The sequence below is a fragment of the Coloeus monedula genome, assembly GCF_965178545.1.
Source record: "Coloeus monedula genome assembly, chromosome: 6".
NCBI lineage: Eukaryota > Metazoa > Chordata > Aves > Passeriformes > Corvidae > Coloeus > Coloeus monedula.
The window spans coordinates 11569282-11585254 of NC_138786.1; positions in this window are offsets into that span (position 1 = coordinate 11569282).

The following is a 15973-nucleotide window of genomic DNA, read 5'->3' on the forward strand; positions in this document are numbered from 1 at the left end:
TAGGGTTAGGTTTAGGGTTAGGGTTAGGGTTAGGGTTAGGGTTCGGGGTTAGGGTTAGGGTTAGGTTTAGGGTTAGGGTTAGGGTTAGGGTTAGGCTTAGGGTTAGGGTTGGGCTTCAGGTTAGGGTTCAGGTTAGGGTTAGGTTTTGTGTTGGGGTTGGGGTTAGGTTTAGGGTTACGCTTGGGGTTAGTGTTAGGGTTTGGGGTTAGGTTTCGGGGTTAGGGTTATGTTTAGGGCTAGGGTTTGGCTTAGGTTTCTGGCTCGGGGTTACTTTTCGGTAGTAGGGGTCGGGCTTTGGGCTAGGGTTTGGTCTAGTGTTAGGGTTCAGGTTAGGGTTAGGGTTAGGGTGTTAGTGTTCGGGTTAGGTTTAGTGTGGGTTAGGGTTAGAGTTCGGGTTTGGTTAGGGTTAGGGTTAGTGGGTTCTGGTTTGGGGTTAGGGTTTGTGTCAAGGTTAGGGTTAGGCTTAGGTTTAGGGTTAGGGTTGGGCTTCAGGTTAGGGTTCAGGTTAGGGTTAGGGTTTGTGTTGGGCTTGGGGTTAGGTTTAGGGTTACTCTTGGGGTTAGTGTTAGGGTTCGGGGTTAGGGTTCGGGGTTAGGGTTATGTTTAGGGCTAGGGTTTGGCTTAGGTTTCTGGTTCAGGGTTACTTTTCGGGGTTAGGGTTCGGGCTTCGGGGTTCGGGCTAGGGTTAGGGCTAGGGTTCTGGGTTAGGGTTTAGGGTTTTGGGTTAGGTTTAGGGTTTGGGGTTAGGGTTCGGGGTTAGGGTTTTGGTTAGGGTTCGGGTTAGCATTAGGGTTCGGGTTAGGGTTCGGGCTAGCGTTAGCCTTCGGGTTAGGGTTAGGGTTATCAGGTTCGGGTTTGGGGTTAGGGTTTGGGTCAGGGTTTAGGTTGTGGTTTGGCTTTGGGTTAGGTTTAATGTTAGGCTTAGGGTTAGCGTTAGGGTTTGGGTTAGGGTTAGGGTTAGGATTCAGGTTAGGGTTGGGGTTATGCTTAGGGTTGGGGTTGGGGTTAGGGTTAGGTTTTGGGTCAGTGTTTGGGTTAGGTTTATGGTTAGGGCTCGGGTTAGGCTTCGGGTTATTGTCCCGGGTTAGGTTTGGGGTTAGGGTCAGGGGATAGGGTTAAAGTTAGGGTTAAGGGTTAGCCTTCGGTTTAGGGTTAGGGGTTAGGGTTCCGGTGAGGGTTCAGGTTAGGGTTTGGGTTCGGGTCAGGGTTCAGGTTAGGTTTAGGGCTAGGGTGTTAGTGTTCAGGTTAGGTTTAGGGTGCGTTTGGGTTAGGGTTCGGGTTTGGTTAGGGTTAGGGTTAGGGCGTTCTGGTTTGGGGTTAGGGTTTGGGGTTAGGGTTTGGGTCAGGGTTCACGTTATCGTTTGGCTTTGGGTTAGGGTTTGTGTTAGGCTTAGGGTTTGGTTCTGGGTTAGGGTTAGGATTCGGGTTTGGGTTTGGGTTAGGGTTTGGGGTTCGGTGTTCGGGTTAGGGTTAGGGTTAGGGTTAGGGTTAGGGTTAGGGTTAGGGGTTAGGGTTAGGGTTAGGGTCAGGGTTAGGGTTAGGGTTAGGGTTAGGGTTAGGGTTAGGGTTAGTGTTCAGGGTTCGGGGTTCGGGTTAGTGTTAGGGGTAGGTTTAGGGTTAGGGCTCGGGTTGGGCTTTAGGTTAGGTTTCAGTTTAGGGCTAGGGTTTGTGTTGGGGTTGGGGTTAGGTTTAGGGTTACTCTTGGGGTTAGTGTTAGGGTTCAGGGTTAGGGTTCGGGGTTAGGGTTCGGGGTTAGGGTTGTGTTTAGGGCTAGGGTTTGGCTTAGGTTTCTGGCTCGGGGTTACTTTTCGGTGTTAGGGTTCGGGCTTTGGGCTAGGGTTTGGTCTAGGGTTAGGGTTCAGGTTAGGGTTAGGGTTAGGGTGTTAGTGTTCGGGTTAGGTTTAGTGTGGGTTAGGGTTAGGGTTCGGGTTTGGTTAGGGTTAGGGTTAGTGGGTTCTGGTTTGGGGTTAGGGTTTGGGTCAGGGTTCAGGTTATGGTTTGGCTTCGGGTTAGGGTTAGTGCTAGGCTTTGGGTTAGGGTTAGGATTCGGGTTCAGATTTGGGTTAGGGTTCGGGGTTCGCTGTTCGGGCTAGGGTTCGTGTTGAGGGTTCGGGGTTTGGGTTAGTGTTAGGTTTAGGTTTAGGGTTAGGGCTCGGGTTGGGCTTCAGGTTAGGGTTCAGGTTAGGGCTAGGGTTTGTGTTGGGGTTGGGGTTAGGTTTAGGGTTACTCTTGGGGTTAGTGTTAGGGTTCGGGGTTAGGGTTCGGGGTTAGGGTTATGTTTAGGGCTAGGGTTTGGGTTAGGTTTCTGGCTCGGGGTTACTTTTCGGTGTTAGGGTTCGGGCTTTGGGCTAGGGTTTGGTCTAGGGTTAGGGTTCAGGTTAGGGTTTAGGGTATAGGGTGTTAGTGTTCGGGTTAAGTTTAGTGTGGGTTAGGGTTAGGGTTCGGGTTTGGTTAGGGGTCCGGTTAGTGGGTTCTGGTTTGGGGTTAGGGTTTGGGTCAGGGTTCAGGTTATGGTTTGGCTTCGGGTTAGGGTTAGTGCTAGGCTTTGGGTTAGGGTTAGGATTCGGGTTTGGATTTGGGTTAGGGTTCGGGGTTCGCTGTTCGGGCTAGGGTTCGTGTTCAGGGTTCGGGGTTCGGGTTAGTGTTAGGTTTAGGTTTAGGGTTAGGGCTCGGGTTGGGCTTTGGGTTAGGGTTCAGGTTAGGGTTAGGGTTTGTGTTGGGGTTGGGGTTAGGTTTAGGGTTACTCTTGGGGTTAGTGTTAGGGTTCGGGGTTAGGGTTTGGGGTTAGGGTTATGTTTAGGGCTAGGGTTTGGCTTAGGTTTCTGGTTCGGGGTTACTTTTTGGGGTTAGGTTTCGGGCTTTGGGATTCGGGCTAGCGTTAGGGCTAGGGTTCTGGGTTAGGGTTAGGGTTTTGGGTTAGGTTTAGGGTTTGGGGTTAGGGTTCGGGGTTAGGGTTTTGGTTAGGGTTCGGGTTAGCATTAGGGTTCGGGTTAGGGTTCGGGCTAGCGTTAGCCTTCGGGTTAGGGTTAGGATTATCGGGTTCGGGTTTGGGTCAGGGTTTAGGTTGTGGTTTGGCTTCTGGTTAGGGTTAGTGTTAGGCTTAGGGTTAGCGTTAGGGTTTGGGTTGGGGTTAGGGTTAGGATTCAGGTTAGGGTTCGGGGTTAGGGTTAGGCTTCGGGTTAGCGTTAGGGTTAGGTTTAGGGGTTAGGGTTAGGGTTAGGGTTAGGGTTAGGGTTAGGGTTAGGGTTCGGCTTAGGGTTCCGGTTTGGGTTAGATTTCGGTTTAGGGTTCTGGTTAGGGTTCGGGCTGGGTTAGGGTTCGGGTTTGGGTTAGGTTTCAGGTTAGGGTTTGGGTTCAGGTTAGGGTTTGGCTTAGCTTTAGGGTGTTAGGGTTAGCGTTAGGGTGGGTTGGCGTTAGGTTTAGGGTTTTGGTTAGGGTTAGGGTTAGATTTAGTGTTAGGGTTAGGGTCAGGGTTAGTGTTAGTGTTAGGATTAGGGTTCCAGTTCTTTAAGTTATGGTTTGGGTTTGGTTTATGGTTCGGGTTCAAGTTTGGTTTAGGGTTGGGGTTATGTTTAGGGTGGGTTAGCGTTCAGGTTAGTGCTCATGTTAGGGTTAGGGTTTTAGTTAGGATTTCGGTTAGGGTTAGGGTTCGGGTTAGGGTTCGGGGTTCGGTGTTCGGGCTAGGTTTAGGGTTAGGGTTCGTGGTGAGTGTTAGTGTTCGGGATTCAGGTTAGGGTTCGGGTTGGTGTTTGGTTTAGGTTTAGGGTTCGGGCCCGGGTTAGGCTTCGGGTTAGGGTTCAGGTTAGGGTTAGGGTTTGGGTTGGGGTTCGGGTTATGTTTAGGGTTATGCTTCGGGTTAGTGTTAGGATTCGGGGTTAGCGTTCGGGGTTAGGGTTATGTTTAGTGCTAGGGTTTGGGTTAGGTTTCTGGTTACGGTTAGGGTTCGGGTTAGGGTTCGGGTTCGGGTTAGGGTACGGGGTTCGGGTCAGGGTTCAGGTTAGGTTTAGGGCTAGGGTGTTAGTGTTCAGGTTAGGTTTAGGGTGCGTTAGGGTTCGGGTTCGGGTTTGGTTAGGGTTAGGTTTAGGGGGTTCGGGTTTGGGGTTCTGGTTTGGGGTTAGGGTTTGGGTCAGGGTTCAGGTTATCGTTTGGCTTTGGGTTAGGGTTTGTGTTAGGCTTAGGGTTAGGTTTAGTGTTAGGATTCGGGATTGGGTTTGGGTTAGGTTTCAGGGTAGTTTTCGGGCTAGGGTTAGTGTTCGGGGTTCGGGCTATGGTTAGTGCTCGGTGTTCGGGTTTCGGATCAGTGTTAGGGTTAGGTTTAGGGTTAGGGCTCGGGTTGGGCTTCGGGTTAGGGTTCAGGTTAGGGTTAGGGTTTGTGTTGGGCTTGGGGTTAGGTTTATGGTTACTCTTAGGGTTAGTGTTAGGGTTTGGGGTTAGGGTTCGGGGTTAGGGTTATGTTTAGGGCTAGAGTTTGGCTTAGGTTTCTGGTTCAGGGTTACTTTTCGGGGTTAGGGTTCGGGCTTCGGGGTTCGGGCTAGGGTTAGGGCTAGGGTTCTGGGTTAGGGTTCGGGTTCTGGGTTAGGTTTAGGGTTTGGGGATAGGGTTTGGGGTTAGGGTTTTGGTTAGGGTTCGGGTTAGCATTAGGGTTTGGGTTAGGGTTTGGGCTAGCCTTAGCCTTCGGGTTAGGGTTAGGGTTATCGGGTTCGGTTTTGGGGTTAGGGTTTGAGTCAGGGTTAGGGTTAGGGTTAGGGTTATGGTTCGGGATGGGGTTCAGGTTCGGATCAGCATTAGGGTTGGGGTTCGGGTTAGGGTTATTTTTGGGGTTAGGATTAGCGTTAGGTTTAGGGTTTGGGTTAGGGTTCAGTTTAGTTTTAGGGTTTGGTTTGGCGTTCGGGTTAGGGTTTGGTATTCGGGGTCAGGGATCGTGTTAGGATTTGGTGTTATGGTTAGGGTTAGGGTTAGGGTTTTGGGTAGGGTTAGGGTTAGGTTTATGGTTCGGGTTAGGGTTCGGGTTGGGTTAGGTTTACAGTTCACGTTCTGGTTTGGGTTAGGGTTCGGGTTTGTGGTAGGGTTGGGGTTATATTTAGGGTTAGTGTTCGGGTTAGGGTTGGGTTTGGGGTTGGGGTTAGGATTGGGGTTGGGGTTCGGGGTCGGGGTTCGGGTTAGGGTTTGGGGTTATGGTTCGGGTTAGTGTTAGGTTTTTGGTTAGGGTTAGGTTTCGGGTTGGGGTTAGGGTTAGCGTTAGGGTTTGGGTTGGGTTAGGGTTAGGGGGTTAGTGTTAGGGTTAGTGTTAGGGTTTGGCTGTGGGTTGGGGTTAGCGTTAGGGTTAGGGTTAGGGTTCCGGTTAGCGTTATGGTTCAGGTTAGGGTTCGGGTTAGGGTTCGGTTTGGGTAAGGGTAGGGTTCGTGTTAGGAATTGCGTACACAAATGAGATTTGCATAATGGGTGCCAGCAGATGAAATAATGTGACTTCACTTTTGTGTGCACTTTTATGTTAGCGACATACGAGCCAGAAAACTCATTGAAAATACAAATCTGATGCAGGGCTAAATATTTAAATTTTAAAAAATATTCTTTGCTGGAAAACAAAGGGACACGCCACAACTTTGGCATGAACTTTAGCTCAGCTAACTAGTTCTTCCATGCAGTTGAGAAGTAAGATGATGAATATAATTCAATAATCAAAATTGTCAGTGCTCATAGTTATTTGTGATGTGGATCTGAGATGGACAGAGATGCCTTCTAGGTGTGATGCAACTGAAGTTTTAACTGATAAAAATTCTTTTGAGATGCTTTTAAAATGGAACATGAAAACTCGTGTCCAAGAACTCCAGTTTTAAGTGCAAATGTTATCACTTCTGGTGCAAATTTTCAGCCTGTCTGATGAATAATCTTTATACTTTAGCCACTGGATAAAAAATACAGCATGTAATTGTGACTTGCCATTATGGGTTGCTATTACATATGCACAGGAAAGATAATAAACAACATTTTAATGCAAAGTATCTTTAAGTCCTGAAGCATAAAATCTTTAATAATAATAATAATAATAATAATAATAAAAGTAAATCTTAATAAATATAAGAATTCTCAAAAGCTCAAATGAAGATACCTTCAACTATTTCTACACAAATATTCTATTTGAGTTAAAGTTCTTATCTCCCAGACTGCCCAGTTAAAGCCAAAACTAGAAAAAACAAAGATTGTAGCTAGATCACTTTTCTGCTGTTGCTCAGACAAAACTTGTGCTTGAAAATGGTTGTGCTCCAAAAATGAAATTCATGTATGACTCTTACCTTTGCTTCAGCCTGAGAGGCAGAACTCTCCATTGCTTCAGTATGGCAAGGATTTTAGTGCTTGTCATTAGGGCTGGTTTTCATCTCCTCAAAGGCACAAGTAAAAATCTTTGAATGTGAGGAGCCCAACCCATGAAACTTAACATTGTTACCTTAAATTTGCTATTCCTGCACTGCTGCTTTCATAGGTCACAGAGCTGTGAAAATCAAGAAAACTGTAAGTTAACTGGTGGGATGGGGGCACACACATCCCATAACCACCAAGCCATATGTAACTGCAGAAAACTGCATCTAGCTACTCTGAAATACTTCAGAATACTTATAAAAAATGATTTCATGCTATCCCAGGAGTATGCAATACTCTAATACTGGCAACATAAATATGTTGTGTTATTGGGGAGTGGCCAGCTATCTGTATTAGAATGTTTTTTTTTAAAAAAAGGTATCATCAGATCTTAAAAAACAAACCAAACAAATGATTTTATTATATGGTACATGTTACTATGCCTTCTTTATAGAATTTTAACAATCTAGTGAAGATAATTAAGTTTTAGTTGCTGATACATCCTCATTCAATAATTTAGATTTTAGCTAGCAGCTTTCACCGGTGTTTGGCCTGAAATCATTCACATTAAACAAATCTCTGGGCAAAGGATCTGCCAAAGCTATAGAACAGAATATACAGAGCAGTTTCAGGAGCAGAAGACTGAGGGAAGCTTTGTTTTCCACCTCTTGTGAGTACCTCCAGGATCCTTCTGTGTCCCATAAATCCTACCTAGACAGCAGGGGTCATGTTTGTGTGGTACAAGTGGAGGGGCCAAACAAAACAAAACTGAAACTCTGCCACTATAGGTTCTCCCCAAAGTAGGGGCAGTAGCTTAAATCTGCTTTACAAGCACTGGTTTTGTCAGCTCTCTGGGAACTTGAAAATATTGTGAGGCTTTCATTACTTTAACAAATTTTGCCTAAATTTGGCCAACAGTGGTTGTAGAATGCTAGACCAATAAACAAGCAACTTCAGCAAAAAGTTTTATTTCCCAGAGGACAATAATGCTAAAAGACAGTAAACAACTTGGTTTTGCCCAAACTGGGCTCAAAGCAGTTGTTGCTCTGAAAGGGATGAAAGCAGATTTAACAGAAACACAACTTCTGTTGTAGACAAATGAAACATTTGACACTTGTGGCCTAAAAATTCTGAGGTAATAAAACTGAAAAATGATGAATTACAGATGTGAGTAAAAATTCTGTAGCTGCAGATAGCTGGATGGAAGAATGAAACCATGCTGAGTCACGAGAGGCTATTTCAGAACTTGAGTTTGTGGGTAATGAAGTAGTAATTCAAGAAGATGAAAGGAGGTATGCTAAAATGCTTTGTCAGAGTCAGTAATGATGTAAAGGACTGTAAGTGGACAAAGGACATCACTACCTGAAAAGATACTGGAAAAACCTAGCTACTCCCATTATGTGGGGAACAAGCTTAAACACAAATGTTAGAGAAGGTTTTCAGAACCATTTTTTTACTATGTTGATTTTTGGAACTAAGAATGCCTTAAGTGCAGATTAACAGACTTTCTAATACAAGCTGAAATCTGACGTGGCACCAAGAAGGTGCCCAGCTTCTTGTTACAGGACTGTGCTACGTTGCCATCAACTCATCTTTGCCCACTTCTCCTACAAGCCATGCATCAGTCCCCTATGGGCTGTGCTTTCTGAGTCAAATAATGAAATCCTTACTTTCTTTTGCCTGATCTGTTTCTGCCTTACTGCTCTTATCAGCCACTGTCAAAAGGAAGTTAATTTAGTATAGTTTGCTGCTTTCTCTTAAAACAGCTCTAATATATCCCCTCAAAACTTACTACCCAATACTTTTATATGCAATCTGCTGCATTTTTTTAGCATTACCCACCTTCTTTTTTCTTGTCTCTACTTCAGTTGTGAAGGGATTTTTGGACAGGGTTTGGCTTTATTACATTTCATAACTTCCCAGCACCTGGCATTAGAGAATTCTTCGTTAGGATCTGTAGATGTAACTGTAATACTCATAAATAAATAGTCAGAAGTAGCTAAAGGGCTGAAGTAAAATCTCTGTCAATTTTAGAGCTGAGAGCTCTGAATCACATGCATGTGATTCCTCTGTAGGTACCTGAATGTACTGTGGTAAATGTTTTGGGTTTCTTTTCTGTCTTCAAGCCTCATTTGTAGCTACATTCTCTCATGGGATACGAACAAATTCTGTGGACTTCATTGGGAATTATTCCTACTCTGCAAGTGGAGAGCAGAGCCCATGACTGGACTGAAGCCAGCGTTCTTTAGAAGTTCACATGCCTTCTATTTGCTCTCTAATTTAGACTCCTTCTGACCAAACAAAGGGAGGGGGGAGAGGAATGAAAAATAGTAGCACCAGTGTCAGTAAAAAATTCGAAGAGTTAACATAACATGATGTAAACTGTTTCATCTGTTCTTCCTACTTGCCTATTTTAATCAGAAATTAGTAAGTAGAGCTTATATTCACTGAACTTGAAGAATGCTAATGGGATGTCTGCATCATGTTGTACCCAGAGTACTTATGCCAGAATAGGAAAGCCTTTAATTCTGTAATTCTCTGAGGCAAGAAAAGCTTTCTGAAGAGTTACTTTAAATTTAAACTCTCATTCTAATGTTAGGCAGCCTGTTGGATCTCCGAGTTAAAAATTGCTTCAGCTTTAGTTACTAGAGCCAGATGTAACATTGACCTTAAATGGTAAAAGCTCCCAAGAGTGAAAGAGAGGCTGGCCCGAGGGGAAAAAGAGGAATAACTGAAGTTTTAGGTAAGTAATCTCTATAACCAGGAATAAGCTCTTTTTCAGCCGTGAAAGAGAACGGAACCATATTTCCTCCTTAAAGGTACAGTACTTTGTTGTTATGATAACGAGGAGCTGGTTCTTTACCTCTTCTCCCCCATCCTCTTCAAATTCTACCTCTTTGCCAGATTTTAGCTGCTTAAAAACTGGGTGTAGTCAATAAAAGCTCGTTCTTCTTGCAAACTGGTTGGGACTATACAAGAATGAAAAAGCTGTGTTAATTATATTGAGACCTGATTAATAAAGGTATGTAGTCAGTAATTCGAGACAACCTGATTCACAGATACTGCATCTGTATTGTGCTAAGCAAGAGAGAGTCTTAGTTAGGATCAATACGTTACAGAGAAACAGATAAGTTTTCTCTCTCTCTCTTTTTTTTTTTAATTGTATGACTTTCCTTCCCTCATGCTTTTAACAATGCTGGAGGGGTTCATGTTGGTGGATTAACTACTTGTCTGGAACTTATCTTTTAAAAAGGCATTTCCAGAGCCATTTCTTTATACAGTCTGTGTTTGGGTTTAATCCTGTTAGATGTAAATTAAGACCACAAAGTTGTGTTTAATTGAAATGCTGTACAGAGAAAATCAAACATCTTCAAATGTTAAAGCATGTTTCCTTTAGTATAGAAAAATCTCATTATTTGCTTTTCCTGATATTTTGGTTTTCAGTTTTATCTATGCTATTTGGTAGGTACCCTGCACTAAAGTGTATTTCATTTTCTTGACAAATTAAAACACATTTTTGTCTTACTAATGTGTATGTTAAGGTCTTTTGCTCCAGACAGCAGGATGTAAACAACATGAAAGAATGAGGTCAGTGCAAGGAAGTGATAGCTGAAATTGAAGACTTAGGTTTCTGTTACTAACTCATATTAGTAACAACTTGTGTTAGTGAGTTGATTTTTCAAATCTGCATAGCACGACTTCAGCTGGTGAAAAATTCTCTGCAATCAGTAGTGAATTTCCATCTTTACAGAGTGATCAGAGCATAGTGTTTAGTTTCTGCTATACAAAGATTGGGTGAATTTAGAGTTTTGAGTGTAGACAGCATTCTTGTGAGTGCTGACAGTTACTGCACCTATATTTCATATGGTAGGTGTTGTGTACTCTTTAGTGAAAGTTTACTTCATCCAACTTCAAGAGACTGTGATAAACGAATCTTATTTGTTAAAGCATTTCAGACCTTGTTGCAAAACTTGTAATAGCTTTCCTTTTATTTTTCTCTGGACTATCATGAGTGAACACCTCAGTACTTTTAGATTAAACTTCTAGCTGACCTTCATGTTTTAAATCAACAATTACATCCCAGATCAACAATTATACCACACTTGGAGCTTAATAATCTAATGATACAACTCATAGAAATCTAAGTTTATTAAAACAGTGGAAATTAAGAATCAGTCCAGTATATTAAATGTTGAATACTGAGGGTCCTTGCTCATATAATATTCTTCTATTTCTGGCCTCCAAAGACCCTTGTTCTGATTTGTTGGTCTTGAATGCGTTACTTTACTTGTGATGTTTTATGCAACCCTTCAGCTTGTGCAAGGATGTATAACTTTAGATGGTATTCTAGAAGGTGCTTAAGTTTCCATAACTTATTTTTAACAGTGCATAAAGGCTAGACACTAGTCTAACTCCTCCAAGTCTGAATCAAGTATATATTTCTAATATATCTTGTAGTACTTCAACAACTATTGTTCTTATTCCATACAATTCTTTTTTATTTTGTAACTTAGAATATATAATAAAGTACCTATGTATAAATTGTTCTTCAGTAAAGATATTATGATGACAAAAGTGTAATTTAATAAAAAATGTACAAGTTTCTTATTTGTGCGTAGTGAATATTGTGTTAACATCAGCACTGATAAGTACCTAGGATTTTAATTGTATTTAACTCTTAGAAATCCATCTGCTTCACATTCTTCTGGATTAAGTTCTAAATTGTCTGTGGGCATGAAACCTGTACACCTCCCTACCTCCTATGTTTTTATATGTCAGGGTCAGTTTTCATAACTATAGTCCTATTTATTTGGGACCAAAACACTGGAAATTAAGAATTATCTAACAGCCAGATTCATAACTCCAGTGTTTAGCTCCAGCCTCTTCCATCCTCTTTTCAATCAGTCTCCTTCCTGACAGCTTTTCAGGATAGTTTGGTGTCAAATAACTTTTTGAAAAGTTACTTAAGACAGACTACGGCAAGTGAGGTATAGGGAGTTGGTACTGGGAGAGACAGATGTGAAAGCTTCTCCTTTCAAGGGTTGACATGTACGTTCATCACACGGAGTTCTTCTGCCTCATCTATTTGCTGTTCTTAGAGAAGAGGGTAAGTCCAGGAAAAAGAGGCATCAAATGGCTTGTGAGTAGAAGGGGAAAGAAAATCCTTGCTGTTTCAAGGTTTGTGGGCTGTTTAAAGATCTGGGGGATTTGTGGGCAGAGAGATCTCTTTGCTGTCTTAACTTGCAGCCTTCCTGTAAACTAAGCAGAAGAATTTTCTTGTGATGTGCTCTCTGTGCTTCCTTTGAAAAGTGGGTCAAAGAGATGTTTTGGATCTCAGTATCACTGACAGAAAGGAAATCTGAGTGGGTGATGGATCTCTGTAGGCTTCTAAACTAGTGACTCCAGACATGAATTACTGCTTATGTACATGTGTAGAGCTGTTGTGGAGAGCTAAGACTGTGACTGTTATGGTAGAGCTTTGAAATAACAACTCAGTTTCCCTCCCTGGAAAGTAGGTCCTAAGGATTCTGAAAAGGAGAGGGATTTGTTATTTAGAGCAAGAGGGCTTGTAACCCCAGGTTTTGATGGAGAGTTTGGGCTCTAACAGCATCTCTGGATTTAATCCTCTAATCTACATAGGTAGATGTAATGGGTATTTTGCTTTTTATTTCTGTTCCTTTAGGTTAGTTTCAATGTGTCTATCGTTAATTTTAAAACCTCAAAAAATAATTTGAGAATTAAATTTTACTTAGGAATTGCCAAATTTATTAAATATCTAAAAGATTGAAACAACAAAACCAACACCAAAGACCACACACACCCCTATTTCATAGCTGAAATCGAGAATGCCTTACCATCTGCTAGAACTTTCACCTGTCCTTAAAATGTGCAAAACACAAAGTCTTTAAGTATCACAAGTAATCAGGGGCCTGTAGACATCTGTAGAGATCTGTGGGTTTGGACAAGTAAGGCCTGTAGAATGTGATCTTTCTTTACGCTAACGCAAATTGCAGGGAGAGGGGAGGATGAGAGGAGCAGGGAGGGAAGCATGCAAACCTGCCAGCTGATGTAAGTCAAGTGAATATGTAAACCTGAAAGTCTTTTCCCCAGCTAAAGCCTATTCTGTTGTGTTTTGTCATGGTGCACATTCATACTTTAGAACCACTGCTGTCCCCTAATTTACATGTAAATATGCCTGGTGATTGTCCAAAGAGAGCTGCTATCTCTTGGCTCTAAAACACAGTCCGCTGGACTAGTTACTGTGATTTGTGCAAAGAGCAAAGCGGTTGAAAAGTTGATATAAGAAACAGTGGTGGTGGGGAAAGCCTTTTATGTAGGAGTTGCACACTCTTTTCTTACCCACTGTAATGAGTTGCATCCTGGAAATGAATGCATGAAAGAAATTCTGGGCTGCTGGGGCAAGTACAGCAATTGCTTTGGGGTAAGGACCTGCCTTCTGAGTAAAATTATTGCTGTTTATATAATTCTGCAGAATGTTTTGTAAGGCTGAAGTTATACATGGGGAATTTGGCTCCGAGCCTTTGCTTTTCAAATCATCAGCAAAGTTTCCATTGACTTCAGTGTTGCCAGTTGAGGCACTTAGTGAATACCACAAAGGTAAAGACTCTGTCAGTTGGGACAATCCAAGAAGGAGAAGCAGGTCTATTTTCACCCATCTTGTTTTGGACTTAATTTGCACTAACAAATTACAAGATCTGTAAAATGATATATTTTTCTGAAATTTTGAAAAAGAAAAATCCTCTATTTCATTTTTAAATATTCTCCCAGTTTCTCTGAAATGTTTCTTTTAGAAGGAGGTGCATTTATACAGGTAGTAGAATATAATAAGGTCTCATATATCAATTGATGTTTCCTATTAAAACTTCCAAACTTGTGTTGAACTGTGCTGTAACTGCTGAACAGAAAAATCAAAATTAAAGTGTCTGGCCATAAGTTGAAGGAGAGCTTGTGGAGAGGAAGGGAAATAATTTAACAATGTATGAAAACGGCTTCCCAATTTCAGTTGCAGAATTTCCCATTTTTTTCTTTATAAGTAGCAAATGAAAGTGTCTGACCTCTGGGCTCATGAAAATACAGTAACATGATTAGGGGCCTAGTTGGAGTGGGGGTGGAGTTTGTCCCAGGAGGAGGTGCTAAGTCAGGCTGATGTTCTGCACATCACCTCAGACTGGAAAAGCCTTGGAAGCAAACCTATCCCTTGTGCCTGGGTCCCTTATGCCAGTGTAGTGGTGTCCATCATCCAGACTTCTCTGAGGGCTGTTGCAGTTAAAAACTTACTCCTATTCTTTGACAGATACAGTTATCAGCATTGCTCTAAAAGCTGGTTTTAGTAAGTGCAATAGTCCGTGGAGCAGACTGTCAAAAACCAAGCAGATTTATCAGAATTCCCAAGTATCTTAGGAATCTGAAGCAAGATTAGGAAGGCTAGAAAACTACTCAATGCATTAAGTAAAAATATCTGTAAGGGACAGGAGAAAGAATTTGTGGGATATATTCTAAAACCTCAACATGTAAAACTCAGTTTTTATCTGCATGTTGAGCTTTTGGGATCTGTTTGAAATCTCTTCTGCATTAAACACAGCATTAAAATGTCCCTTTCAAAACTCATATATTATGTGCTAATGGAATAGAGTCACTGGAGTATTAACAACCTTGTACCCTTATAAGAAGCTCTTGATATTTCCTGTTGGATTAATTTTTTTGAAAGACTTTGACATTTCTTGTTTAACAGATTTTAAATGTTTTCCTTGGTAAAATGGCAGACATCAATCATCTCACTCTCTACAAGGCTGACATAAAGTTGTAACAGAAAGGTGAATAATACCTAAAGATCCCCCAGGAAATCTGTCCTGTTGCTGTTTGATATTTCCCTGTCTAGTAATGTGTTCAGAAATTACTTTAAATACAAAGTGGTGATTTTACCAATCACTTTAGGAATTATGCAAAAATTAAGGACCCAGAGGAAAAATACTGCACACAAGAAAAGTAGCCTGGGCTACATTGGGAAGAGTGTGGCCAGCGGGTTGAGAGAGGTGATCCTGCCCCTCTACTCAGCCATACCTGGAGTGCTGTGTCCAGTTCTGGGCTCCTCAGTACAAGAAAAACAAGGAGCTACTGGAGAGGGTCCAGCAGAGGCCACAAAGATGATGAGGGGTCTGGATCATCTCTCTAATGAGGAGAGGCTGCAGGAGCTGGGCCTGGTTAGTCCAGAGAAGAGAAGAAAGACTGAGAGGGGATCTCATTAATGCTTATAAATATCTCAAAGGCAGGTGCCAAGAGGATGGTGCCAGACTCTTTCCAGTGGTACCCAGTGACAGGATGAGGAACAATGGCCGTAAACTGAAACACAGGAAGTTCCACCTCAACATGAGAAAGAACTTCTTTACATTGAGGGTGTCAGAGCCCTGGGACAGGCTGTCCAGTGAGATCGTGGAGTCTCTCTGGATGCATTCAAAACCCACCTGAATGTGTGCCTGTGTCGCTGCTTCAGTTGACCCTGCTTTGTTTGGGAGGTTGGACTGGGTGATCTCCAGAGATCCCTCCTAGCCCTAATTATTCTGTGATTCTGTGATTCTTATTATGAAAATGATGAGTTGTATTTCCTTAAACCATGTAGCAGGTCAAACTCCCTTCTTGTAAATCACTGTTGCTGTTTGGATTGTGTGGAGCTTTGCTCATATGCATGAGCTAAGTGTCTGTCTCAGCGGATTTTGATCCCTCCTGGGAATCTGGCTCCACTTAATATGAAGACAATTTCCCCTTTTCTGTTTCTTAACAGGCAAAGATCAGAGTTGATGGACATTTTTCCCTTCAGAGCAGGACTTGGTGAATTTCTTGTACAGCTTTTTACAAAACAGGCACAGATCCACCAAGTTTTTCACCTGATTTTATTCTGGAGGTGGTAGTTGCTGATATGCTTTCTCAGAACAAAGTCTCTTAAACTCACAACGAAAACCTTGCAACTCATGATATATCTTACACTCATCTGTCAGCTTATATGATTCAGAAATTGTGAAGCTGGGAGGTTTTTGCTTCCTTTTGAAGGTGGGTACTGTACAATCATCCTGTGTACTTATCTTCTGAGCATCTGCTTGGAAAATAAAACAACGTGCCATTTTGACATCCAAGAAAGTGCTATAAAAAGTCTGTTGCTATGTTTAAATGCCTACACTCCGTTGCTATAGCAATAAAAATATCAGAAATGATGTACGAATTGCCACAGTGCATTACCAGTCCTTTCCTGGACAGGGAGATTGTGGGACTGACAATGTGACAGAGGTGCTCTGTGTATTGGAGAGCAGAGTTGCCCCATAGTTCCAGGTGCCCTGTGGTGTCACCTGAGAGCAAAATGTGTCCTAAGTGTGTGAATCCCAAAGTGGCTGGGTCAAAGGGGGCAGTTGGATCCATACTTAATTCAGTTGCTTCTTCTTGACTTGTATGTTGAATATTTAGACCAAGTTCCCATTTCTCTGCAAGACAAGCTGCTGAAAATGTTGACCTTTCTCTAAATTCCTTCAGTCCCATGATAGCAAGTGTGAAAATCAGCTTACAGACTGTATCAGCCTGTGTAGATTTTTCCTCCCTGTAATATCAC